At 48.4% G+C, this 27,703-nt stretch overlaps 1 protein-coding gene across 1 annotated transcript in view; it reads right to left on the reverse strand.

Annotated features, from left to right (window-relative positions):
* ZNF687 (zinc finger protein 687) overlaps positions 1–27,703 on the reverse strand; it is a 50,977-nt gene that overhangs the window by 22,630 nt on the left and 644 nt on the right. The window lies entirely within an intron of this gene.

Genomic DNA, 27,703 nt, shown 5'->3' on the forward strand with positions numbered 1-27,703 from the left:
AGATGTGCCTGTCGGAATGCCCAAAGGATCTAAAAATAATTCTTTACTGCCTCTTGGAACACAGCCAAAGTTCTCTGTGGACAGCCAGAGAAAACTTTTAGTCAAAACCCCAATTTTTCTATCGGGAAAAAAAAAAAAGTTTTGATGTAAAATTTTCAACCAGCCCAAAAGATCAGAATAAAACAAATCCTCCCATCTCCATCATAAAGGAGCCGTACTGCCTCTGTGGGTGGAGTTCCACTGATGTGAACGGCACTACACTGCTTACACCAGATCTGAATGCGACTTTGGATTCTGAAACCTGCAGAAAGACTGAGAATAGAAAAGGATCCAATTTACGCCCCAAAGAGTGGATTATCTGAAACAGACATAGGCCAACTTCTAGCAGTAACCTTCAGATAACCCATTGGAATATTGTGCTATAAAACCATATCTAACCCTTTTGCTCCGTAAGGCGCTACAGAAATATACATGATGAAGTTTACTAGAAGAATTCATAGAATCATAGAATATCAGGGTTGGAAGGGACCCCTGAAGGTCATCTAGTCCAACCCCCTGCTCGAAGCAGGACCAATTCCCAGTTAAATCATCCCAGCCAGGGCTTTGTCAAGCCTGACCTTAAAAACCTCTAAGGAAGGAGATTCTACCACCTCCCTAGGTAACGCATTCCAGTGTTTCACCACCCTCTTAGTGAAAAAGTTTTTCCTAATATCCAATCTAAACCTCCCCCACTGCAACTTGAGACCATTACTCCTTGTTCTGTCATCTGCTACCATTGAGAACAGTCTAGAGCCATCCTCTTTGGAACCCCCTTTCAGGTAGTTGAAAGCAGCTATCAAATCCCCCCTCATTCTTCTCTTCTGCAGGCTAAACAATCCCAGCTCCCTCAGCCTCTCCTCATAAGTCATGTGTTCTAGACCCCTAATCATTTTTGTTGCCCTTCGCTGGACTCTCCAATTTATCCACATCCTTCTTGTAGTGTGGGGCCCAAAACTGGACACAGTACTCCAGATGAGGCCTCACCAATGTCGAATAGAGGGGAACGATCACGTCCCTCGATCTGCTCGCTATGCCCCTACTTATACATCCCAAAATGCCATTGGCCTTCTTGGCAACAAGGGCACACTGCTGACTCATATCCAGCTTCTCGTCCACTGTCACCCCTAGGTCCTTTTCCGCAGAACTGCTGCCTAGCCATTCGGTCCCTAGTCTGTAGCGGTGCATTGGATTCTTCCATCCTAAGTGCAGGACCCTGCACTTATCCTTATTGAACCTCATCAGATTTCTTTTGGCCCAATCCTCCAATTTGTCTAGGTCCTTCTGTATCCTATCCCTCCCCTCCAGCGTATCTACCTGGAGGGGAGGGATAGGATACAGAATTGCCCCTTTGACATCAATAGATTTGTATGAATAAGTGGCAAAATATCTGGCAAACCCCAAAACACTCAAGAAACCCAATTCTAAGATGCTGTATGAAAGATCTTCCATGATTTGGCCATATATTTCCCTACCTCCTTAATGATTGTTTACAACCTTGTAAGAGTTCTACGAGTGGCTGGGTTTTTCACCCCTCATCTTAACTGTGACACTTCCAGGAGTTGGTACTTTAGCTAGCAGGCTTCTTTAGCTACACGGAAGTGTCAGGTCAACCCAGCTACTTCACTCAGGGGTGACACAAATCCACACACCTGACCAATGTAGTTAAGCTGACCTAAATCCCCCTGTAGCAGCACTAGGTCAATGGAAGACCACTGACCTAGCTACTGCCTCTCAGAGAGGTGGACTGCCTATGCCGATTGGAGCATCCCATCAACATAGATAATTTCTACGCTGCAGCGCTACGGACAAGCCCTATGACTATCTGTCAGCAGCATGTTGTTCTGAGTCCCCACAAACACATACGTTAGCAAAACCATTCTGTCTCACTAGGTTTATTTGGGGAAGGACAGGACAAGTTTCTCAGAAGAGCCCTTGTTGGTCTGAATACTGATGTTCTGTTTTAAAATTGGCGCGCACACATGCATGTGGTCTACACAACCAGTGGGAAGCAACAGCTACTCTGTGGCAGAGGGGATCAACGAGGGAGTGGTCTCTCAAAGCACACCAAGGAAAAGTGTCCTAAATAAGAAATGACAGCATGTCTTCACAGACAGCAAAGTCGCATCATACAAAGAACACAGCTACAGCGCACGCACACCCTAGCCTGCTCTGGTCCTGTTATTGCGGCTCTGCACAAAACAGATTGTGGAACGATACTAACCTAGATTAAGGCTGCATCCGTTCCAAACTTTTGTAGAACAGTGGTTCTCAACCAGAGACTCCGGGGTTATGTGGACTCCGGGGTTACTCAGAGGTCTTCCGGGGGGACATTTACTCATCTCGCTATTTGCCTAGTTTTACAACAGTACCTAAAAAGCACTAGCAAAGTCAGTTCAAACTACGATTTCATAGACAATGACTTGTTCATACTGCTCTATATACGATACACTGACATGTAAGTGTAATATTTATATTCCAGTTGATTTATTTTACACTTCGATGGTAAAAATGAGAAAGTCAGCAATGTTTCAGTAATAGTGGGGCTGTGACACTTTTGTATTTTTATTTCTGATTTTGTAAACAAGTCATTTTTACGTGAGGTGAAACTTGGGGGTACGTGAGACAAATCAGACTCCTGAAAGGGGTACTGTCATCTGCAAAGGTTGAGAGCCACTGATGTAGAAAGCCATCACAAACACTCCTGTGTGATGGCACCAAACCAAAGGCTAGAGCCAAAGCATGGTCTTTATGGTGAAGGCACGTGGCTAAGTGTAGCAGGTAACTGTCTACACTAGCATAATGCATTTCCATGGTCCACTACGGGGGAGGCTACATTGATCTGCAGTGTTCTAAGAACATGGGAGTGGCTGGGTAATTACACAAATTGAATCTATTTCCCCATGTTAAGTGTCCTCACACCTTCTTGTCAACTGTCTGAAATGGGCCATCTTGATCATCACTACAGAAGTTTTTTTCCTCCTGCTGATAATAGCTCACCTTAATTAATTAGCCTCTTAGAGTTCGTATGACGACTTCCACCTTTTCATGTTCTCTGTATGTATATATCTATCTTCTTACTGTATGTTCCATTCTATGCATCTGATGAAGTGGGCTGTAGCCCACGAAAGCTTATGCTCTGATAAATGTGTTAGTCTCTAAGGTGCCACAAGTACTCCTGTTCTTTTTGCGGATACAGACTAACTCGGCTGCTACTCTGAAACCTGTGACTAAGAATGACATAGACACCATGGAAGTGAACGTTTTAACATGGTTCAGGTGGCCAGTACATATGGGGCCAAACCAGGCTAAGAAACCTAGTTCTGAGTCTCAGCTAGACCTGTTTTTATATATGGTTTGGTCTCATTCATTTCAACCAGACCTCATTAGAAACTTGTTACACTATGACTGAGCTTAAGCAGAGTTTTAAAAACCACTAAGAAAGCCACTGTAGACAGCTTAGTAAGTAGGTTTAGTCTAGTTATATTTTTAACCCTCACAATAGGTCATTCCAAGGGGGATCTCTGTTCAGTTGATTGACCACCACCAGAGACATCACCACACTGCACCAAGGACATCTATTGTACCATGCAGGTGAGCTTCTCAGTGGTACTCTTCCAATGCCCAGCCAAATAGCTCTGCCCTGCAAAACAGACACAGTGCGTCTACACTGCAATTAGACACCCCTGGAGGGTCTGTGCCAGCTACTCGGGCTCAGGCTAAGGGGTGGCGATGTAGGTGTAGACTCTGGGACCCTCCTACCTCACATGGTCCCAGAGCCCGAGCCCAAATGGCTACAGTTAAGCAGTTAAACAGCTCCTTAGCCCGAGCCCGCTGGCACTGGTCAGCCATGTGTTTATAATTGCAGTGCAGATATAGGCTAGAAGGAGGCTAATGTGGCAAACAGAGTTTGTTCAGAGTCCTCATCACACTTGAAGGGGAAGAGAGTACGAAAAGATGACTCTGCAGGGCCGGGTACGGGACTGATGTCTACAAGATTGGGAAGGGTTTCGATAGGAGGAAAGGAAATGGCTGGGAGGGCACAAAGGGATAAGTAATACAGAGAATGGTTTGAAATTACAAAAGGGAAAATTTAAGCAACACTGAGACCTATTAAGGCTCTGGCATCATCTCCCAAGGCAAGAGGAGCCCTGTCTCCTGAGACATTGAAAAGCAGATTTGACAGAAGATACTGGAGGGAACAATCCTGTGCTGGACACCTGAGTAGGAACAGAGGGGATTTTATTCGCAATAGAAGAGACCTCCTCTATGATTAAACCCCATCCTACACAAACAAGTTTCAAGAGACCACATGATGTTCTTCCAGTCATGACTGGTGACAATGCAGAGATGTCATAAGTGATGTGGGAGGAGAGGCTCCATTAGACCTCTCGGCAGAAGGGCTATGATGAAAAGAAGTGGGATTTCAAAAAGCCGGGACAGAGGATCTCTGTACGTTACGCTCAGCTCCAGCATTTGCCATCTGTTTTCCCAGCACACTCGCCCGCTTAGCCTCACACACGATTCTGCAGGGAAGTTTGTTTTTCAAATAATGATTTTTCCTCACCCCGGTTTGGCAGGTACGACTATTTACAGTCAAGAGAGGAGACAAGCAGGTTGCTGCACACAAAGACGCCCTGGAAAAAAACAACAGTTTGCCTACACCAACAAAGCAAGGATTTGTTTAGGGAAATTCTCCTCCCTGGAACAGATTCAACATGCTCCCTGGATTTCTAGTTTACCTGTGCACACTCCCTCCAATACTAACATGGAGGTTATAGACAGCGCAAAGGATTCTCCCCTCTATGCACAGCTTCCCTCTCACTAGGAACAGATTCGTCCACCTGTGGGCATGGAGAAGAGACAACCAGGAGGGATTTTATGAATGCCAACTTTGACATTGGGGAAGCAGCTCAACCTCAAACAATTTGAAAAGCAGCATTGGACACTGCTTCAGTAACCAAAATGACCTCACGTTTGAGCAGCATAACTCGTCTTTGTCCAGATCGTCAAAGCGCTCAATGGCCCGGGCCCAGCAAATTTAAGACAACGTCTACACTGCGGCTGGGAGCATGCTTCCCAGCCTGGGTAGACAGACAGGTGGCAGTTCTGCTTGAGCTAGTGTTGCCGGAATCGCATGGGCGGCAGTTTGGACTAGCTGTCTGAGTGCAAACACACCCAGGATATGTACTCAGGCGGCTAACCTGAGCCACCGCCAGTGTTATGCCAGCTACGGGGCTATTGTCAGGGTGCCATTAGCACAAACAGAGCTAGCGTGTTGCTACCGACAGCGGGAAGCACGTTCCCAGCTACGTAACCTAAGAGAGCCTCAAGTTCCAGGATGGGGAGCACAGTGGGCAGCTCTGTTCCTCAGGCCCAGAGGAACTTTCCACCCCCAGGGTACAGCTTGGCTGATGTCAGACAGAGCTTCTTTTGGCTGTGGAACGATCTCCTGTGGGAACAATCCCAGACCTCCTCACCTCCTGCTACAAGTGCCAGGTGGACTCCGTCAACCCGCCTTTCCTGACATAAACACAATGCAGCGTCTAATGTTTGAAAACAAAACCCTACCAAAACAAAACACTCCACATAAAATCCTCCCTTGGGAGGAGAGAGGGAACGAGCCACCCGTGACAGCTGATGGGCACAATCACAACCCACAACTGGAAGGTGCTCCAACACTAGGGTGACGAAGGCAGGATAAGAGCCCCGACAGAACAGAATCTTTCAGTGGCAGCCTCCGTAGAGATGCCCAAGACCTGGAGGAACCAGAGACTGAAACTAGCTTGGGAGCGAGCACTGCCCATGAAACACCAGTTCTGGTATACTGGACACACCAATCTCGAGGGCTGTCACTTCTCACTGCAGTGAATTCTCCATCAAATAGGCATATTTTAAAGAATGCTTTTGAAACACTGATCACAGGCTTTTACGCTGTTGAGATGAGCCCCATCACTATGCGGCCTGGTGTCACATGCAACCTGCACGCTGCTTTTATTTATGCATCAAATTATTCAACATCTGTCCTAACATCCGGCGTTGCAGTTTACTCCCACTTATTCTACTATAAACAATTTGCATTTATGTCTTTGTACAAGCAGAGGCCCGTGATCTCCACTGAGGGAAAAAACCCCAGACATTTCATTTCTCAAATATAGGGTTACGTCAAATTCTTCCCCTTGTCGTCCTGGTGTTTCCACAGATTAGTTATTTTCTCCTGTGCCTCTTTAGATTAAGTTTCTTGACTTTTTTTTTTTTTTAAATACACCCTGCCCACCACTGTAGGAGACCAGACCCCATTTTAACCTCCTTCTGTTGTCTTTGAAAACCTCACCATTTTAAAAACAGAAAGTAAGAGGCATTTACAAACCGTTCATAGCTTCCATGCTCCCAGAGACACTCTTCAACTGATCACTCCCTGAAGAAATTGCTTTTTAGGGAGGATCGTTGACTCTGCACAGGGCTGATTACATGAGCGTTTCCTCGTGGTTTCGTGTCAATGGCAAATTCTCCACCCCCACAGGGGGGTTGTGTGTGTTCTTAGAAGTCACTGTTCCACAGAGATCCCATCTGCGCCACAGCAACCGTGCCTGGGTCTTCACTCGGAAAACCGGCGGGGTTCTTAACTCGAGCTCACACACGCATGGTAAAATCCCAGTGAAGACAAGGCAGTTTGTAGTTTCCACATGAGTTAGCAGGGCATGGCAAACTCAGACTGTCATGGGACAGCTACTGTGACCTGCTAACTTATGTGGACGCTACAAACTGCCTTGTCTTCACTAGGACTGCAGCAGAGTTAGTTAAACATGAGACTAAAAAATACACTTTTAAAAAGGTTGATCATTTTGGGGGCACTCCACCGCCATAGTTTGGTTACTGATGGTACTGAAAGGCATTCCACCCAGGCTAGAGCGTGACTCAGGAACCAGTTCTTACTGTACTATTTAATCCGCAGATATCTAAGCACTCTGTAAGGGGGGGAGAAATCAATTATTTTTTGTCAAGGTATAGTCAAGGTCCAGACTTCAGAGAAAATCATACAAAAATTATAACAATGATGATAATAAGCTTAGAATGATGATGACAAAAAGATTTTGCAGTCCATTCAAAAGTGTCTGGCAGTCCGGATTTGGCCAGCAGTCCGGATTTGGCCAGCAGTCCGGATTTGGCCAGCAGTCCGCCTATCGACTACTCGGTATAGAGTCACTCTCATTTGACAGATTGGAAAACAGAGAGTGGGGAAGTTGTAGAGTGACCTAGAGGCAGAACCAGGATTAGAACCCAGATGTAGCCACCCCAACCCTGCTCAACCACAATCCCCACTTTAAAATTAACTAGAGATCAACGTAAGATTTCAAATCTAAAAGCTCACGGTTCTGTTATCAAACTACCACCCATCCACCAAAGAGCACAGGATACAGAAACACCATAGACCAGTTTGTTCTGGCTATGTCTGGGACAAGATGATGTGTTTTTAAACGGAGATGAGCTCAGTGTAAAGATGCACCTCTTTTTCCAGTGAATCCAGAGCCTCTGTCCCCAGTGCCTGGGCTTGGTTTGGATAGTCTGGAACTCAAAAGCAACACAGCCGTTAGGGTCTCGCAAAATGAGGAACTCTTAACGATGAGCCATGCTGACAATCTAAGGGAACATTTGTGCTTTCAATTTCAAGCCAAAAGGATATGGTTTCTGGTTGGCCCCCACGCACATTAACCGTGAACCCTTCATGTCCATTTCTGGCTGGACACGCAGTATGCACAGTATTGCCATAGAGGGGCGTTTTCATGGCAACTCAACCATGTAACTACTGTTCAATCCGACCGGGGGCATTGAACGGGATACCGGATTACTGAACTGCAATAATCAGTCCAACATGCTTATTAATGGCAGACCAGACTCTCGGTGGGGTAGAATAGTCACTGGCTGAAATGCACAGGCCGCATTGCAAGTGGCCTCCTTGCAGAAGGAGGAAGCAGCTTCTGCAAGTTGCTCTGTAAGGAGAATCAAGTTTTATTCTCCCTCCCCCTAAAGCCCGTTAGCGGAAACGAGTGGCTTGTCTAAGGATGGCCTGTGTGCAAAGGGCACAGTGCAACAGGGAGACAAACCAGATCACGGGCTGCTGCTCTCTGCTAATTGCAGAGCTGGAAAAGTTTGCCAGATTAGAGGCCAACCCAATGGCAGAGGGGTGGGGGTGGGGCAAAAACATATAGTAACTACAGCGGGGTCTACACTGAAAAGTGAGGTGGACCCAGCTATGTCGCTCAGGGAGGAGGTGAAAAATCCACACTGCTGAGCGATATAGTTAAGCTGACCTAAATCCTGGTGTAGATGGTGCTAGGTCAACTGAAGAATTCTTCCCTTGACCTAGTTACTGCCTCTTGGGGAGGCGGATTAACTACAGCAATGGGAGAACGTCTCCGGTTGCTTTAGTGAGCGTCTACACTGATGCGCTTCAGTGTTTCTAGTGAAGCCGTAGCTTAAGTTCTCAAACCCAGACCATATGGAAATGCCCCTCTTCCTCCCCTGCTCAGTCAACAGCACTTCCTATCTCGCAGCACCTCCTAACTCTAGGACATCTCTCTTCAGGCATGGGTGGGGTGTAACAGTGGTTACAGCTCAAAAAGGGTGGGGTGGGGATGGGATTAGGGAAGTGAAAGCTGCGTGCCTGCTTTGGGGATGTCCTGGGATCCTGAGTCTTCTATGACAGGTTTCAGAGTAGCAGCCGTGTTAGTCTGTATTCGCAAAAGAAAAGGAGGACTGGTGGCACCTTAGAGACTAAGCAATTTATTTGAGCATAAGCTTTCATGAGCTACAGCTGCATCCGATGAAGTGAGCTGTGGCTCACGAAAGCTTATGCTCAAATAAATTGCTTAGTCTCTAAGGTGCCACCAGTCCTCCTTTTTTTTTGGAGTCTTCTATGTCAGTGTTTTTCAAACCGTGGGTCACGACCCAGCTTGTAAGGCGCTGGGTCGCCTTGCTCTGGTCAGCACTGCCAACCGGGATGTTAAAAGTCCCGTCGGCGGTGCTGCCTGGCTAAGACAGGCTAGTGCCTACTTGTTCTGACACCCCGCTGCGCCCCAGAAGCGGCCAGCAGCAGGTCCAGCTTCTAGGTAGGGGGGCCACGGGACTCTATGCACTGCCCCCGCCCCGAGCACCATCTCCGCACTCTCACTGGCCAATGGGAGCTGGGGGGAGGGGCGGTGCCTGTGGGCGAGAGTCGCACGCCTCCACCTAGGAGTCAGACCTACTGCTGGCCGGTTCATGGTGCCAGGACAGGCGGGAAGCCTGCCTTAGCACCCCGGCTGCACCACTGACCAGGGGCCACCAGAGGTAACCCCAATCCTCTGCCCCAGCCCTGAGCCCCCCCCCCAAACATGGAGCCCCTTTCTGCACCCCAAACCCCTCATCCCCGGCCCCACCCCAGAGCCTGCACCCAGAGCCTTGATCCTCTCCTGCACCCCAACCCCCTGCCCCAGCCCTGAGCCCCCCACAAACCCAGAGCCCCTCCTGCACTCCAAACCCCTCATCCCCGGCCCCACCCCAGAGCCCGCACCCACACCCCAGAGCCCTGACCCCCTCCCACACCCCATCCCTCTGCCCCATCCCAGAGCCCCCTCCCACACCCTGAGCCCCTCATTCCTGGCCCCACCCTGCAGCCCTCGCCCCACACCCCAACCTCTGCCCCAGCCCTGAGCCCCTCCCCCACACCTCAAACCCCTCATCCCCAGCTCCGTTGGGTCGCGGGCATCAACAATTTTCTTCAACTGGGTCCCCAGAAAAAAGGTTTGAAAACCACTGCTCTATGTTGTTAAGAGGCAAAAGTCCCCGTGGCTCTGCAGAATGGTGTAAACCCAACTGCCCCCCAGGCTAAATGGAGTTTCAAAGATTTGAAGGCCAGAACAGATCATCCTGCAGAACATGGGCCAGAGACTCTCACCCCAAAATTACTGCATCAAGCTGCTAACTTTTGGTTGAGCTACAGCAGATCTCTTAGAAGACAGTCTTGATTTAAAGATTCCCAAAGCAATGAAAAATCCACCACTTCCCTGAGTAAACTGTTCCAATGGTTAATTATCCTCCCTGTTGAAACTGTTGAATTTATCTTGTTTCAGCTTCTAGCCACTGGATCTTGCTTTCCTTTTTCTACTAGATTAAAGAGGTCTCTCTCGGGAATCTTCCCACATAGGTACTTGTAGACCGTGAACAAGTCACCCTTTAAACTCCTCTTGGATAAACTAAAACAGGCCGAGGCCTGGTCTACACTAGAAAATGAAATCTGTTTAACCATGTTGGTCGGAGTGTGAAAAATCCACCCCCCTGAGCGAGGCAGTTAAACCAACCTAAGTCCCCGTGTAGACTCCCATTGACCTAGCACTGCCTATACGGAAGGATTCTCCTGTTGACCTAGCGACGGCCTCTTGGGGAGGTGGATTACCTATGCCGACGGGAAGAATTCTGAATTCCACACTGAACCGCTAGAGCATGGCAGCTGTGTTGCTATAGCAGTTTAAGCGAAGACAAGCCCTGAGCTTCTATAGTCTTCCTCAAGAAGGCATGCTTTCCACACCGTGAATCGTTCTTGGAGCTCTTTTCTGAACCCTTCCCAACTTAACATCCTTATTTAAGTGCGTAAGTGCAGACACTAGAACTGGACACATTCTCACTAATGTAGGGGTGGGCAAACTTTTTGGGGTGTAGAAGGGTGCTCTGGGCTGGGACCGAGGGGTTTGGAGGGCGATCAGGGCTGGGGCAGGGTGCGGGAATGGGTGCAGGCTCTGGGGTGGGGATGAGGGGTTGGGAGTGCAGGAGGGTGCTCCTGGCTGGGATCGAGGGGTTAGGAGGGGGGGGAAATCAGGGTTGGGGCAGGGGAGAGGCTCAGGGGTGCAGACTCCAGGCGACGCTTCCAGGAGCCTCTTGAGGTAAGCAACGGCATGCCCCCACTCTGGCTCCTATGTGGAGCTGCAGCCGGGCAGCTCTGCGCACTGCCCCGTCTGCAGGCACTGCCGCTGCAGCTCTCATTGGCCACAGCTCCTGGCCAATGGGAGCTGTGGGGGCAACGTGCAGAGCGGAGCCCCCTGGCTGCCCCTACACATAGGAGCAGGAAAGGGGCCATGCTGCTGCTTCCAGAAGCAGTGTGGAGCGGCCCCCGACCCTGCTCCCCAGCTGGAGTGGGGCCATGCTGCGGTTTCTGGGAGCCACATGGATCGGCTCCTGACCCTGCTCCCAGGCTGGAGCACCAGAGCAGGGGGGCAAACACCAGACCCCGCTCCCCAGTTGGAGCTCGAGGACCAGCTTAAAACAGCTAGTGGGCTGTAGTTTGCCCACCCCTGCACTAATGCTATATACGAAGGTAACACCACTTCCCTACTTCTACTTGATATTCCCCAGTTTATACAGCAAAGAATCAGATGTGCCCACTTAGCAACAGTACTGCACTCTGAGCTCAGGTTCAGAGGTTATCTACCCCAACTCTCAAGTCCTTTTCAGTGTCAGAATCACAGAATATCAGGGTTGGAAGGGACCTCAGGAGGTCATCTAGTCCAACCCCCTGCTCAAAGCAGGACCAATCCCCAATTAAATCATCCCAGCCAGGGCTTTGTCAACTTAAAAACTTCTAAGGAAGGGGATTCCACCACCTCCCTAGGTAACGCATTCCAGTGTTTCACCACCCTCTTAGTGAAAAAGTTTTTCCTAATATCCAATCTAAACCTCCCCCACTGCAACTTGAGACCATTACTCCTTGTCCTGTCCTCTTCTACCACTGAGAATAGTCTAGAACCATCCTCTCTGGAACCACCTCTCAGGTAGTTGAAAGCAGCTATCGAATCCCCCCTCATTCTTCTCTTCTGCAGACTAAACAATCCCAGTTCCCTCAGTCTCTCCTAATAAGTCATGTGTTCCAGACCCCTAATCATTTTTGTTACCCTTTGCTGGACTCTCTCCAATTTATCTACATCCTTCTTGTAGTGTGGGGCCCAAAACTGGACACAGTACTCCAGATGAGGCCTCACCAATGTCGAATAGAGGGGGACGATCACGTCCCTCGATCTGCTCGCTATGCCCCTACTTATACATCCCAAAATGCCATTGGCCTTCTTGGCAACAAGGGCACACTGCTGACTCATATCCAGCTTCTCGTCCACTGTCACCCCTAGGTCCTTTTCCGCAGAACTGCTGCCTAGCCATTCGGTCCCTAGTCTGTAGCGGTGCATTGGATTCTTCCATCCTAAGTGCAGGACCCTGCACTTATCCTTATTGAACATCATCAGATTTCTTTTGGCCCAATCCTCCAATTTGTCTAGGTCCCTCTGTATCCTATCCCTACCCTCCAGCGTATCTACCACTCCTCCCAGTTTAGTATCATCTGCAAATTTGCTGAGAGTGCAATCCACATCATCCTCCAGATCATTTATGAAGATATTGAAAAAAACCGGGCCCAGGACCGACCCCTGGGGCACTCCACTTGACACCGGCTGCCAACTAGACATGGAGCCATTGATCACTACCCGTTGAGCCCGACAATTTAGCCAACTTTCTACCCACCTTATAGTGCATTCATCCAGCCCATACTTCTTTAACTTGCTGACAAGAAAACTGTGGGAGACCGTGTCAAAAGCTTTGCTAAAGTCAAGAAACAATACATCCACTGCTTTCCCTTCATCCACAGAACCAGTAATCTCATCATAAAAGGCGATTAGATTAGTCAGGCATGACCTTCCTTTGGTGAATCCATGCTGACTGTTCCTGATCACTTTCCTCTCATGCAAGTGCATCAGGATTGATTCTTTGAGGACCTGCTCCATGATTTTTCCGGGGACCGAGGTGAGGCTGACTGGCCTGTAGTTCCCAGGATCCTCCTTCCCTTTTTTAAAGATTGGCACTACATTAGCCTTTTTCCAGTCATCCGGGACTTCCCCCGTTCGCCACGAGTTTTCAAAGATAATGGCCAATGGCTCTGCAATCACAGCCGCCAATTCCTTTAGCACTCTCGGATACAACTCGTCCGGCCCCGTGGACTTGTGCACGTCCAGCTTTTCTAAATAGTCCCTAACCACCTCTTTCTCCACAGAGGGCTGGCCATCTATTCCCCATGTTGTGATGCCCAGCGCAGCAGTCTGGATCACTGCATTGCAGTGGGACTGTCTCCTGCAATGCAGTGACAGTCCCCCATCTTCTCCAGGTGGCCAGCCCTTCATTTCTAGATGCAGGACCTTGCCTTTGGCCACATTAAAACATGTTCAAATGAGCCCCTGCCCCGAGTGATCCAGATCTTTCCATAGAATTGACCTGTCCCAATCAATATTTACCACTCCCTCAGTTTTTGTGCCATCTGCGAGTTTGTATCCTGATCGTACAGAGAAACTGAGGCACGATGAAGGAAGGAATTTGCCCAAAGTCACACAGCAAGTCAGTGGCAGGGCTGGGCATGGAACCCATCCTCTCTGCTCTAAGTACTAGACAATACCACTTCCCGAAGCAAGGGCTAGAACCCTGGACTTTAGGGTCCCAGCCTCGGATCTAACCCCTAATCATTACCACTAATATTAGGCAGCTTTCTACACAGATGCACTGTAAAGCTTCCAACATCCCTGCAGCTGCTCCGCCCAGGGGTTTAGTGCAGGTGCAAGTGGCTTTATGCTTAACTAGGAACCAGGACTGCTGACTGGAGGATACTACCCCCACTCCCATTTAAAAAATACCAATAGAGGAGGAGACTTTGGGTCTATCAACAGAAGCCATCTTTGTGCACTGATGCTCTGCAGTTGCTGGGAGTATTAAGTCCCCACTCAGCACACTGAGAACACAGACCGCGCTGGAGAGTCGGTGCCAGGAACAGCCAGAAAGGCACACAAGGCTCAGACAAAAAGAGGGACTGAATGGTGGGACTATTTAAAGGGCCTGCTATTTCTAAAAGCTGCTTTTCCTGTTCCCCTTCCTGACCAGTGCAGGGTCCTGCCTCCCAGGAGCATTTAAAAAAAACAAAACACAAAACACCAACCCTCAGAAAACACGACATCTTAATGAAGTTGTTAAACGCCATTTGGAACGTTTCCCTCCCACCCCCAGGCCTTCAGCCCTGCCTGTCACTGCGTCCAAGGCCAACTGGAATGGCTGAGCTCCGAGGATCACATGACAAATGGATTAGCTTCCGAGGCACAGAGGCACTGCTCTCCCTGGCCCACTGCTCCTCCCAGGCCTTAAGCGCCCACCGGTGGGGGGGGGGGGGGAGAGAGAGAGAGGAGGGAGGCAGTCCCTAAGAAAATGACAGATTTACCTGCCAAGGAGACCCAGATTAGGAGCTGGGCAAACCACTCCCTTCTCAATCATTCCTAATGCTGTTCTGAGCTATTTTAAAACCATTCCCCTGCTTTAAAAAACCTCCAGCCTTTGTGGGCCCTTCAAGAGCAACTGTTTTTAATGAGCAAAACTAGCGCCAGGTGTTCTATAATCTCTCTCCCCAGCTGAGACCTCAGGCCAATGTTTTAGCAGACAGTCTGCAGAAGGCCTTGAACTGGGAGGGAGGGGAAGGGAGAAATCTCAGAGCAGCACAGACCCAGAGCACCTGGCCTTGCTATTCCATATTTCACTCCTCACCCCACACACATGTACACGCAAACAAAATCCTGCACTGTTGGCAACTGGTTTAAAAAAAAAAAGAAAGAAAATCAATGGCCCTGCTTTTTTGTGCATTATTTATGCAACAGCTAGTGCTCATCTGTTCTAATTCCCCTCTCTGGGGGTAGATTCCCCTCCTCCCCCTCCCCCCCCCAAAGCTGTGCTCACATGGAAGATCAATGCTAATTGTTGACATGATTCCCAGCTTGTGCTGACAAGGGAGTGGGGATTGAACCCTGGTACATGCAACAGGATCTACCAGCTTAGCCTTGTGTTTGGGGCACATCTGCCATCACAGCAAAGAGCTCCTCGCTTTGCCAAACATGCAATTGCAAATGGTCGGCAACAATGGGGCGCTGAACGCTCTACAGAGCAGGTACCTGGATTCTGCGGTGAAGGCAGATCATTCAGATCAAAGGGAAGTGCTATGTTTATTTTAAGACCAAAGAAGTTTTAACAAGTTTTCAGGAAAGCTGGCATGAAGAGATGCAGCTTTGGATTGAAACCTTCCCTCACAGTTTGCAAGAGTTGGGAATGTTCTGACTGCTCTAACCATTCAATCTCTCTGCTCTCCAGAAACAGCAAGAGAACACGAGTGAGATGCAAAAGGCTGTTTTAGTGGGTTCCCCCCCGCTGCAAAAAGGGAATCTAGAGGATGCAATAAGATCGGAGATTTTGAACACTCCAGCCTTGAGACGCAGAATATGAAACTGACAAAGAAAAATCAGGTGAAATTGAACAGTATAAATTTTACTGCCCAAGTTGAGTGAAGTCCAAGAATTAAACAAGATCTCCAGAAGAGAAGATTTTTTTTAAAAGTTATTAACCTGATAGCACCCCAAGAAAAAAATCAGTTGTTCAATAAAGACAGATTGCAGCTGTGAATTTATTAGAGAACTATAGTTTTATCCCACATCTGAGTGTGTGTATATTTTGGGGGCTTTCCTCCTCTCTAGAGGAACCTGCATTTCTAAATAGCATTTTCCTCTGAAACAAAGACTTTGCATGTACACAGCATTGTTAAGATCTCAAGCACTTGACAAGGTTGGATATTATCTCCCATTTTACAGATGGGGAAATTGAGGCAGTGGGAGGGAAAGTGATCAAACAGTGAGTCAATGGCCGAGTACAGAGTAGGATTTAAAAGGCATGGTATTACCTAAACCACATCAACGCTCAATTTTTTAGAACAAGAGAGTGTATACTTTAAACTGCTCAAGTCAAAAGCCTGAGTTAATTTGATCCGTTTAGCATATGTTAAAGTGAACGCTGTCTTGTCCACACTGGACTTTTACAGCATGGTAGCTAACGTGTGGTACTGTAAAACCTAACACAGAAAGAGCCGGGAGCAGAACACAGATGTCTCGACACCTCAGCCTAGAATACTTTCAAAAGTTTTACCAGCATAGCTGTCTGGGGGGCGGGGGAGGGAGGGATGGTTTTTGGTTTTTTTTTCAAACTGACACAGATATCCAGAAAAGCCCTAGTGAAGGCAAATGTTATATCACTAAAAAAAGTGTTGTATCAATATAGCTTATGCTGATGTAAGCACATTTATACCAACAGAACTGCGTCCACAGTAGAGGCTATTGCTGGTATAGCTCCGTGTAGACAAAGCCCTCGTCTCCAGCTCTGACGACTAGACCATGTTGCTTCTATTTCATTACTCAATGACTCTCACTTCATTGGCAGGCACTGCAAATCTCATACCTGTTCTTGAGCCATATTTTCCTCTCTCTGCCAACTAAAGCATTCCAAGCTTTCTGCGTTATGCCACACCTAGGTTGTCTTCTCTGGGAACACAGCATTGACTTATGAGCCTATTTCTTCCTGCCGGACAACTTCTAAAGATCTCCAACTTCAAAGTTCTTCCCTCCCCACTTTGCTCTGTTTGGGCACTATAATTATTTTTGCTAAGATAGAAAGCAGAAAGAGATCCAGCTGAGCTTTGGAGGAGAGACACCGTTTATAAACAACCTTGTGCATCTCGAGTGTCTTTAATTTGGGGATTTACAAACATTAAGTCTCACAAGCCATGTAGGAGCAGAGGAATATTACACCCCATTTAAGGATTGGGAAACTGAGGCACAAAGTGGGAACCGACTTGCCCAAGATCACAACAAGTCAGGGACAGAGCTGAGTACAAAACCCAGATCCCAGTTCCCCTGCTTTGACCAACAGAGAACAGTCTTAACTGAAATTTATCAGGGCACCTTCAATGCCAGGCATGGAGTCATGGTCAACCACGCTCACTTGCTGTTCAGCTAAGGGGGACCTGCGTCTTTGTTCTGTAGAGCACCGCGCACACTTCAGGTGGCATATAAGCGATGCCACATCTACACAATTCTTCAAATTCACTCACAGCTTCCCCCAGTGATACCCCCGTTTATCCCCGTTTGTTTGGCAACCTATTCCAAAACCACAGCACCTATGCCAAAAATCCCTGCAGCCGAGAGGTTTCCAATACACTGCATTTCTTGCTTTCGGCCTTCCTGATCTCATCCGAGTTTGCTTATCTAGCAAATCTTCAGCAGTGTGATTTGCCAACTCAGTCACCCTTCAGTTTCCAGAGCCAGACACCCGATGCAGTACTAACCTGCTAGAAGGGAGCTCCGTGGAGGAGTGCAGCGGGCCGGGGAGCAGGCTCGGGTTTCGCATGGAGGAAAGGGATGATAGAAAGCCACACTGGTTAAACAAGCAGCAGCAACACGTTCTACGCCCAGCGTGACATCATGAGGTCAGGGCTCAGCAGGGACAGCTGCAGTGGGAGGGGAGGTTCAGCAAAACAAGTCCCGAACTCCTTGGCGGCCGCAGCTGGCCTTTTGGGAGGATGGCTTTGGCTAGGAAGCGCGGTTTAAGGCAGCAGCTACCCATCTGACGCTCGGTGCAGAGGCGCAAATCCTAGGCCCCTCCACTGCCACCCTCTCTGCCTTGCCCCCAGCAACATCGACTAATTCGTGGGAGGAGCGCCACCTCCCTTGCCATCTGCCAGGGCTGGGATCAGGAGCTCACCGAGTCCATCCTGACGCAGCCTGGCAGGTTCAACACCACACTGAGGGGGAGTGGGACACAGGTATTCCAGGTCTCTTGGCTTCAGATTCTGTTTATCAAACCAGGGGGACAGCACCAGGAAAAGGGGGGAGATGGGGGAAGACGGGCAGCAATCACAGCATACACCGCTGGACTCCTGGGTTCCATTCCCAGCTAGCAAGGATTTTATCCTGCCGCCCATCACCACAGCATCTGTGTGCTGCCCGCGTCAAACCACCAGCAGTAATCAAGTCCCTAGTGGTCTTTATCGAGTTCCCCCAGCTCTTCTCCTTGTTCAGGGTGAAATCCCGGCTGGGTTTGGGGCAGGGGCTGTGCATGTGCTGGTTGCTTTGTTTTGCCAGGTTTATCGAAGGCGGGGGTGGGGTGGGTAGATATGGGCGTTAGTGCTGAGATGGTCATTCTTGCCGTGAGGAAAGGCTTTACCAAAGAGGAAGGTTTGGCAGCATTTCCTAAAAGATGGTCAGATTCTGGATTCGCTGCGGTAGGTTAGGTTAGACAACAGTCAGAATGTTTGTGTTCTGTTCCCCAGCTCTGCCCCGCTTCGCTGGGCAACCCTGAGCCAATACCATCACCGCTGTGCCTCAGTTTCCCCACTTCTAACATCAGAGCCTCACATGGAGGTCATGGGCTTTCAAATGCTTTGAGATCCCTGGATAAACAACGCTAGAGAAGGGCAAAGCAGTGTGTAACCCAGAGGAAAGATTTCAGAGTAGCAGCCATGTTAGCCTGTATTCGCAAAAAGAAAAGGAGGACTTGTGGCACCTTAGAGACTAACCAATTTATTTGAGCATAAGCTTTCGTGAGGGTAGAAATACAGGAGTGAGAGATTTTGGTGTTAGAACCACAAACCCATGGCAATGTCTCATCAGCACAGTGCAAAACCCACGCTGAAAGGGTGGGTGGGCAGAAGTGCTGCTAGACAGACATTGTGCTAAAAGATTCCTAGATGTCTTGCAGGAAAAACAAACGTTAGCAGCATCCCCAAAGGCATAAGCTGGCCCCTAGTCACCTTGATGGGCAGTATTAAGCCTCAAGAGGCTAGTTAAAATGCGGGCATTGTTATCTTACCTCTATGACAAAGCAACTCAGCAAGTGTCCAGGTGCTTTTATAAGCTGTGACCTCTATGCCAAGCCCCTGGCTCTTCCTGCATTGATGGAAAACACAAAGGCACAAAAGACCTGGAGTTCCCCTACTTTTGGGGTTAACCTGCAATTTCCTTTTTCTTCAAACACTAAAGTTATTCTGAAGAAGAGCTCTGTAAGCTCAACAGCTGGGCCAGTCATCAAAGATATTCCCTCCCCCACCTTGTCTCTCCAATATCCTGGCATCAACACTGCAAACAACAGGGAAAGCTTTAACAGTGATACTGAGCTCAAACCCCTTATAGGCATTAAGGGATGAAAGCCTCAACCCTGAGAGATAGGGAAGAATCATTCCCATTTCATAGATGGGGAAACTGAGGCATGGTGATGTGACAAAGGACACATGGCAAGCAAATAGCAACACTCCAAACAGAACCCAGGAGTCCTGACTCCTTGCTCTGTGTTCCAAATCAGTTTCTTGTACTCTCTGGCCCCAGCTACCCAATAAATCAAGCCCAAAAGATATCATCAGGTCCTGTCCCCAACCATGACAAAGCAGAGGGTGAAGCTCTTGCTGCTAACTCAATACAAATTTCATAATCGAATTGTCGCCCTTAAAAGACGCTGGGCACCTGCTCTGTGAGGCGTGACTTCCGTGTGTTAAGTATGACTATCAGCTGTTTCATGGGCTACTGCTGATCCATGTGGTCATTTCCAGTGAGGTCTCCCCCGCCACCTCCCAACAAATGAAACAGACCCGGAGAGACACACTGAGCTTTCCACAAAAAGCTCACCCCTGGGCTGAGACCAAATGAGGAAAGGATCAGCCCCAGAGGAGAAGGTGTCAGAACAGCATGAACAGATCAGAACTGAGCTCTCTCTGTATGCTGGAGGGGGGCTGTTTGGGGCAAGGCTAGGAGGGCTTCAAAGATGGTTTTTCAAGTGGTGGAAAGTCTCCATCCCCAGGTGTTTCCAAAGCCAAGCTACGAAAACGGCCAGCAAGGGGACCCAGTTGAGGAGCATTTGGGGGGTACAGGATCCAAGTCAGTGGCAAGGACATTGCTACATTTGTCCTGAATCTCTGGGCGTTTGTAGCTTACAGAACATAAGCGTACATGGCTCCCAACAAAGTCTGTTATTGTTGAAACGGTTTCCTGACATGGAGATGATCAGATAAGCGACTGTCTGACAAGGGACTGTTTGTAAGGAATGCCTCAAGGCCGCACCTAATGTGCTGGTGCGCCTCCCAGCAGATGGGCAAGTGACCGAGCGCTCCTCAGAGTCCCAGCTCTGCAGACCCCAGCACGTGCTGCTGCTGACCTCACCCAGACAGGGCAACAGGAGCACGTTCACTCCCTTCCTCTGGTATCTGGACCAGCTCCAGATTCGTTTCAGGAGCCTCTTCCGCCTCGGTTTTAAATCCCTCTGTAGATTAGCACCAGCTAACCACTCTGATCCACTCTCTCTATGCTCCTCCCTTTTTGCCTAGCCATAATCTACCCTTTGTTGGTGCAACAGCCTTCTCCTGTGCATCTCCTGCCATCTGAGACACGTCCCCTGAACCCCTCTACCACAACCTCGCTGTTTTCTCTGAATTTCTCCTAATTCCTCCCCTGTTCTCCACCTGCTGTGCAGCTAGCCAAGATTAATGTCTTTGTCCCTTCTGACGTCGAGCCTACTGCCACCCAGCACTTGCATGATTTTGGTGGGGTTGCTCTTTTCCCTGTCGTCCTTGGAACACCCTGTCTCCACATCAGCAACTGAGGCAGGAAGAAGGACAGGTAACCACAGTGCTCCCCAAGAACGGTCTGGTCAGAATTCCAACCTCCCACCGGATTCATTCCGGATAGGGGTGTTTTACAGCACAGCCAAGAAGAAATAAAAGCAGCAGCTAACATCTAAAACCCTGCGAAGTGTAGCTTGGCCTCTCCACAGCGTCAGTTACAGAAAATTATTAATTTACCCCTGGAATTCATGGCTGGCCACTCGCTCAGTGAGGACAACCCGGTACTTCATAGAATCAGTTCCCTTGTGTCCATTTATCTTGGGAAATGGACCCTTATCTATTCCCTGCCCTCATGCCTTCCTGTCTCTGGAGTGCTCAGGGATGGCTCCTTTCACCTCTCCAGGGGGCCAGGTAGGAAACAATACTCAGCCACACCTATTGATTGGACGTTTGAAGCCATCCAGGGTTGTTTCCCCCTCCCTCCCCAGGCAGGAGTGAGTGATTGGAACTTGGCCATTATGCACGTCTCTTTGTGCAGCTCCCCCCAGCACAGACACGCACCCTACAGCAATGGAAGTTGACAGCCTACACCACCTCCCCGAGCGGTAGTAGCTAAGGCGACAGCAGGGGTTAGGCTGGCTTTGCTCCCGCGCTCGGGGGTCTGGAATCTTCACACTCCGGAGCGCCGGAGCTATGGCAACCTAAGAGCAGCCCAGGCCTAAAACTTGTAAGGACTTTCAAAGGCCACTCCCCTGCGAGGCAGAATCTGAATACAGTTGGCTGGCCTGCACGGAGACCACACAGAGGGCCTTGTGTACATGGGGACGTTATTCTGGAATAAGGTAGGGTGTCCATTTAAAGCATGAAAGCTATTTTGAAATTAAAATGGCCACGTGTAGAGGTATTCTGGTCAGTTTCCGGTATAGTAAATCCACCCACCACAAGGAAAACAAGCCATACCAGTAAGAGCATAGCTGTGTGCACACTAGGCTCTACGGGCTTCCGCTGACACAGCCATGCTGGTCAGGGATCCCACCTCTTCACAGCCCACATAGCTGGGCCGGCAGAAGTCTGTAGTATAGACACAAAAAGAAAAGGAGTACTTGTGGCACCTTAGAGACTAACCAATTTATTTGAGCATGAGCTTTCGTGAGCTACAGCTCTCTTCATTGGAGCTGTAGCTCACGAAAGCTCATGCTCAAATAAATTGGTTAGTCTCTAAGGTGCCACAAGTCCTCCTTTTCTTTTTGCAGATACAAACTAACATGGCTGCTACTCTGAAACCTGTCAGTATAGACACAGTTTAACACGGTGATACTCAGACCTCAGTGGTTCTGGAGCCAAATTAGTGATCAACGTTACCCATATATAAATAAATAAAATTCGGACCAAGTATTATTTTATCGACTACAATTGGTTAACAACCCAGTAAACGCATCCTGATTGGTTGGTAACTTAGACTGGTTGAGAATTAAATCACACAGCCTTTTAACATGTGCTGCAAAGAGCTGCAGGAGACCCATTAAAGAGCCACCTCCGGCTCAGTCCGAGTATCACTGGTCTACAGTCTGATTTAGGCCTAAAACGTAGACCAGCATAGCTATGCCGACCAGGGGTGTGATTTTTTTTGCTAACGCAGCTATGCCAGTACAAGCCCTAGTGTAGACACACTTATAGCAGCATAAACCTGCTTTTGCTGGTATAGTTTGTCTCTTGAGCCTAATCACACCACAACATTTTGCTGGCACAGCTGCATCAGCTAGGAGAGGCTCGGTCTACACTACAGAGTTAGGTCGATGTAAAGCACCTTACGTCGACCTAATTACGTCAGCGTACGTACAACAGCCTTGCTCCCGTCGATGTCAGTGCCCTACACACCGACAACACAACTCCGCCTCCACAAGGGGCGTAGGCCTTATGTCAGCGTAGTTAGGGTGACGCAGGGCCCGTGTAGACGCTGCAGGTCGAGCTCTTGGCTGTCACTCTCTCCCGGCTGCTCAGCAGCCTGCGTGGAATGCGTACGGACAAATCGCAGTCCCGCTCCTAGTGAACGGGGATCCATGTCGCAAGCACTTCTGGCGCTAACTGGCCCCCCTGTTGGCAGATTCAGCAGAGAGGGTGAGGACTGAACAGGCCAGAGGGGTTAAACTCTTTCTCGCATAGGGGTGGCCCCTCCAGATCGAGCAGAGGCAGACGGGCAGAGGATAAACAGAGGCATTCCATCTGCAAAGCTGACAATGATGCAACACCTTCTGCTGGCCATGAACTCTCAGCCACACTCAGGATTTCAAGGCAGAGCTAATGGTCAAGGCTAAATTACCTTACAGGGCCACGGGAGTGTTTTTGGAGGAAGGAGCCAGGGGGCTCGCTCATTATAATTACTGTTCTCCTGTGTTTCCAGGTCCTTTCATTCAACCCTGCAGCCCATCAGCATCTCTGCTCAGGGAATCGAGATCTGCAGCATCTAATGCTTTGCCCATCATCCAAGGAGCCCAGGAATTAAGTTTCACAACCCTCTTTACAGACAGAGAAATGGAGGCTGCGAGAGGCGGAAGTGACTTACTTAAGGTCACACAGCGAGTCAAGGCAGAGGCTAGGAAGAGAACCCAGGAATCCTAGTCCCCAGTCCCTTCACTAGCAGACAGCTCTTTTAACATTGCACCGTGACAGATGGGAAGATTCCACCCTACTCGGTTACTCACCTGCACAGGTGCCTCAACACGGGCCTTTCCTAACAGCCTCACTCATCAGAAAGATACAGCTAACCCAGCTTACAACCATCTCAGACCAAGTGGAGCCCCATTTATTCTGACCAAAGCTAAGCCACTTCCCCTCTCTGTGCCTCCATTTCCCCCATCTGCAAAATGGGAACAACAATACTCTTCGATCGCTGTAAGGCGCTTTGAACTCTGTGGAGGAAAAGCAACTATGTTACAGGCCTCTAGTTAGAGGGACACCTCTGCAGACACAAACAAATGGCTTCTCAACAGTGATCGGGACCAGAAAAGGACCGACGCTAAACATATGCCTGCCTGAAGATTTTGTACCTGCTATTTTTTTTAAACAAGCCAGACTTAAGATCACGGTAAGAAATAAGTAACAAAATCCCTCTGTTTTTCCAGGTGTTTCCTTTGTGCATTTAACAGCACTTGTTTGTGCTTTTCCCCCTGTGTGTTAATAAGCATTCTGATTATACAGGATTAACAGGAAAACTAGGCACAATTTCCCCTTTTACTTGTGTAGGTGCTGCTGTGGGAAGGCGAGAGAGGAGAGAACAATATTTAAAAATAAAGAAATAAGGAAGTATGGCTGTAACAGCACTAACTGACGGGAGGACCGAGGGGCAGATATAATCCCTGAAATCATCTTAGCTTATTTTTAAAAACTGACGAGAGCTCCCAATGGCAGCACACTTTAAAAAAATCACTCCAACTTCTGAAACCAAATCTAGGAGTGGAACCCAGCGGTCCTGATGCCCAGTCCCCTTCGCCCATCAGTAGACAACACTGTTTTTCCTGGATCCACACCCAGCGTACAGATTCCAGCCCCACCCCAGGAAATTAACTACTGATGCAGGTGTTCTAAGAATTCCAACATGAACCATTTTATAATACTTAGAACTGTTGTACGAAGCTTGGGTAAGTTCCATTCTCCCCATGGAGCAAGCAGGGAATCCAAGGAACAACGCAAGACAGCAATAAATTGAAATGAGAACCTGACTTGCAGTCCTGTACTCCATCTACTAGCAGATCACAGCTGCCCTTGCAGGGGGGAAGACATAAAACCCGACTAGAGGCTGGTTAGTGATTAAATTCCCATAGGTTTAACAGAATTAAGTCTCTACCATCTGCTAATTTCTGGAGACACCAAACAAACAAGTGGTGGCTTAGATCCAGGGCTGCTTAGAATTTGGCCAGCCTGGAAAATGAAGTTTTTAAACATTGGCAGGCTTTTGTTGAGGTTGTTTTTAACACAAACTGGTCTCAACATCAACACGAGGTGAAAGAAGTGATTCCGTTAAACAAAACAAAACCCTACAGAGTCTGAGTAATGGGCAGCCTGAGGTGGAAAGAGAGATCCCATGGGGCAATACTTTGCGGCGTATACTCTGCACTCGGGCAGTGTCTACCCTAAAGGGTTCTGCCAGCGTAGCTCGGGCAGTCAGGGGTATGAAGAGTGAGATCTCGGACTGATAAAGCTACGCTGGCAGCCCAGCACTACTGCAGATACAGCTTGTTGGCCAGGGTAGCGTATTTCACTCTGGGGGCTGGAATAAGCTACAAGTGAGTGCAGTTTTGCTGGTATAAACTTCGAACGCACTAAGAGCACTTTGCTGGTTTAGTACACCAGTATACCTACACTAGCAAAGCACTCCTGGCATAGACAAGGCCTACACGGTGTCCTCATTTGGATAATTCACTGAGATCTATGCAAGCACTAAGCATTACAACTCCCACCCCCAGTATTGTTTCCATTTTACAGGTCGGGAACTAAGGCCCAGAATCTAGAACTGACTTACCCCAAGGTCACAGTGCCGGGACTTGACTACTCTAGGAACGTGCCCTGATTTCACACATCAGGGGTTAGCACTGATGCTACTGCACAGGTGTAGACAGGGGAAGCTGCGTCAAGCTATAATTTGCATTTGCGCTCATTTAGCCAGCCGTCAAGTTGCACAGAGGCAAGTCGCACCTCAGCCTGACATTGCCACACATGCAGCAGGCATCGAGACAATTCCCCAATGCAGCTAAGGCCCGATTTTCCTGGCAGAGCAAGGAAGAAAAGCTACTGCTTCTAGTACCTCTAGGCAATGCTGTTTGGCGAGTAAGGCAGCGCCAGCGTAGCTACTGAACCAAGCCACCAGAACAGCACAAACAGGTTAAAATGAACATTTGTTGTTTTATGAAGCAATGTGTTTTATTACATTCTTCTCCAGTAGTGGCCTAGAGACTTCAATCACCACTTTGCTAAGCATTCTATATACACGTGGTATGAGACAGAAGCTACCCCAAAGAGCCTGCAATCCAAGCAAGACAAAAGGTGGGAGGAAAGGAAATATCCCCATTTTCCAGATGGGAAATTGAGGCACAAAGAGATGAAGCGACTTACCAGAGGGTCAATGATAGAGTCAGCAATTGAACCCCCTTGTATTTCAATGTTTTAACCACGGGGCAACGGAAACTTCCCAGACCTGGAAGTCTGCAAACCCCATTAGCATCTACTGGTGCATTTCTAACATACCCTCACCAGCTCATCTGGTGCCAAATACAGCACCTAAATTGATGTTCTGAGATTTCTAGAGGACCCTACTGTTATCTTTATGCCAACAGAATTTCATGCTATTTTCACCACATTAAGTTTTACAATGTATGTTTCAAACTCAGCCAGGATCTCTCCTTTCATTCCAACACTGGAAATAGATGATCTTACACATATACTGCAATGCCAAGAGGGAAAAGGAAGGAGATACGTAGTTCTCTCACTCTAGACCCACACACCAGTGACCCTGTGCCATAAATGCACACAGCTTCTATTAGTACATTAATATTTTTACAGTATCCAAAAGTGTGTTTAGATGATTTCCAGTACAAATAAATTAAAGCCTGCACAACATATTGAAAGGGACGATTTTACATTAGCAATAACAGAGATTAAAATAGATGACCTAGAAGAATTTCAGAAATCAGAGATGGATGAGATCAAGGAAACTGTATAAGGTCCCCGTCCTTGCAAAATGCTGAATGAACAATGCAAGACCTGCACCGCACAAAATTAGGCCCCTAAAAGGAACAAAAAACAACACATCAGCATCAGAAAAACCCGCTATTTGGGTGATTTTCTGAAATGCTTCCACCATTGCTAACAAAGAGCCTGATGCTACAATCAGCTGCAGGCAGACACCTGCATCTTTGCAGAGCCCTACAGGTTTCACTTGGTCTCCATGCAAAAGTAAGGGCCCTCATACACAGCTGAGACTGCAGGATTAAGGCCAAAGGTGAAAGCACAGGTATAGCTCACTGGTGTTTATACCACTGTCCTCTACACCAGAATAGGAAGACAGTGGTAAAAACCCCTGCACATCTGATCTATGCTAACAACAGTGGGACTGTATTATAGAATAGACAGGCAATTTTTCACACACTCAAAGAACAGACAGGGCCAGCAGTCGCTGATGACACAGGTTAAATCCTGGGACACTGCTTAGATCAGATACAACCTAAACATCAGAAGAAAGCAGATCTTACTTACACCCCACAGTTCACTACAGAGAGAATTAATTCTGTTTAAAAACCTAATCATCTTCCCACAAACAACTTAATTTTACAGAACCACAAGACTGCCCTGCAAAATGATTCCACAGAGACATAGACTAGCAAAGAAGAGGCTTTCAGGGGGAAGATGCCCAGGAGGCGGTAACTGGTCTGAAGCAAACCACCAAACGCCCAGGCTGTCTAACAACCCTTCCTCCTCACAAACAAAAGCCAAGAGGCCTCAAAAGGAAGTGACCGAAGCCCAGGATAGACTGTAGCAGACTGTAACAGTTACATTTTAATACTGTACACAACTTCCTTGCAGAACCCATCCCCCTCCCCACAAGGTTCAACCCTGATCCTCCATTACCTTGTATTCATGCACCCCACACACAGAGTTTAGGAAATAAAAGGGTCTCAGAGCAGGACCACCTACCCCACCTCTTGTTTCCACTTCAGGAGTTTGAGGGGCTTTGTAGTGAGATACCCACAAGAGCTCAGGGGGTGGCCACAGAGGGGGCAGTCCCTGAGTGCCAGAGAACTCCTATTTGCTCCCACGGAGCTGGGGGGGGTGGGGGGGGAGGAGAGAGGACACCTCCAATCCAGAATTCACTCTCCATAAATTGGTGATCCATAATGACATCACCCTTTAGTCACCTTCTCAATAGTCCAGGGGCCCAGAGAAATACCCCTTTATTCAAACAACCCTCCCCAGGCACTGGGGAGCCCAGGGAGATCCCAGGAATTGGGGAGTCCCACAAAACCCCCATTATTCATTTCCCCATTTGGGGGCACCTAGAGACCGACCTTAGTGACATATTCCTCCCCACGATTTGGGGGGGAAACCCATAAAACCCTCTTGTTCACCATCTCCATATTTGAGGAGGACCAGAGAGACACGCCACCTTATTCACACCCTCCTCCCCAGGAAACGAAGGGG

The sequence above is a fragment of the Eretmochelys imbricata genome, chromosome 24 (genome assembly GCF_965152235.1).
Source record: "Eretmochelys imbricata isolate rEreImb1 chromosome 24, rEreImb1.hap1, whole genome shotgun sequence".
Taxonomy (NCBI): Eukaryota; Metazoa; Chordata; order Testudines; family Cheloniidae; genus Eretmochelys; species Eretmochelys imbricata.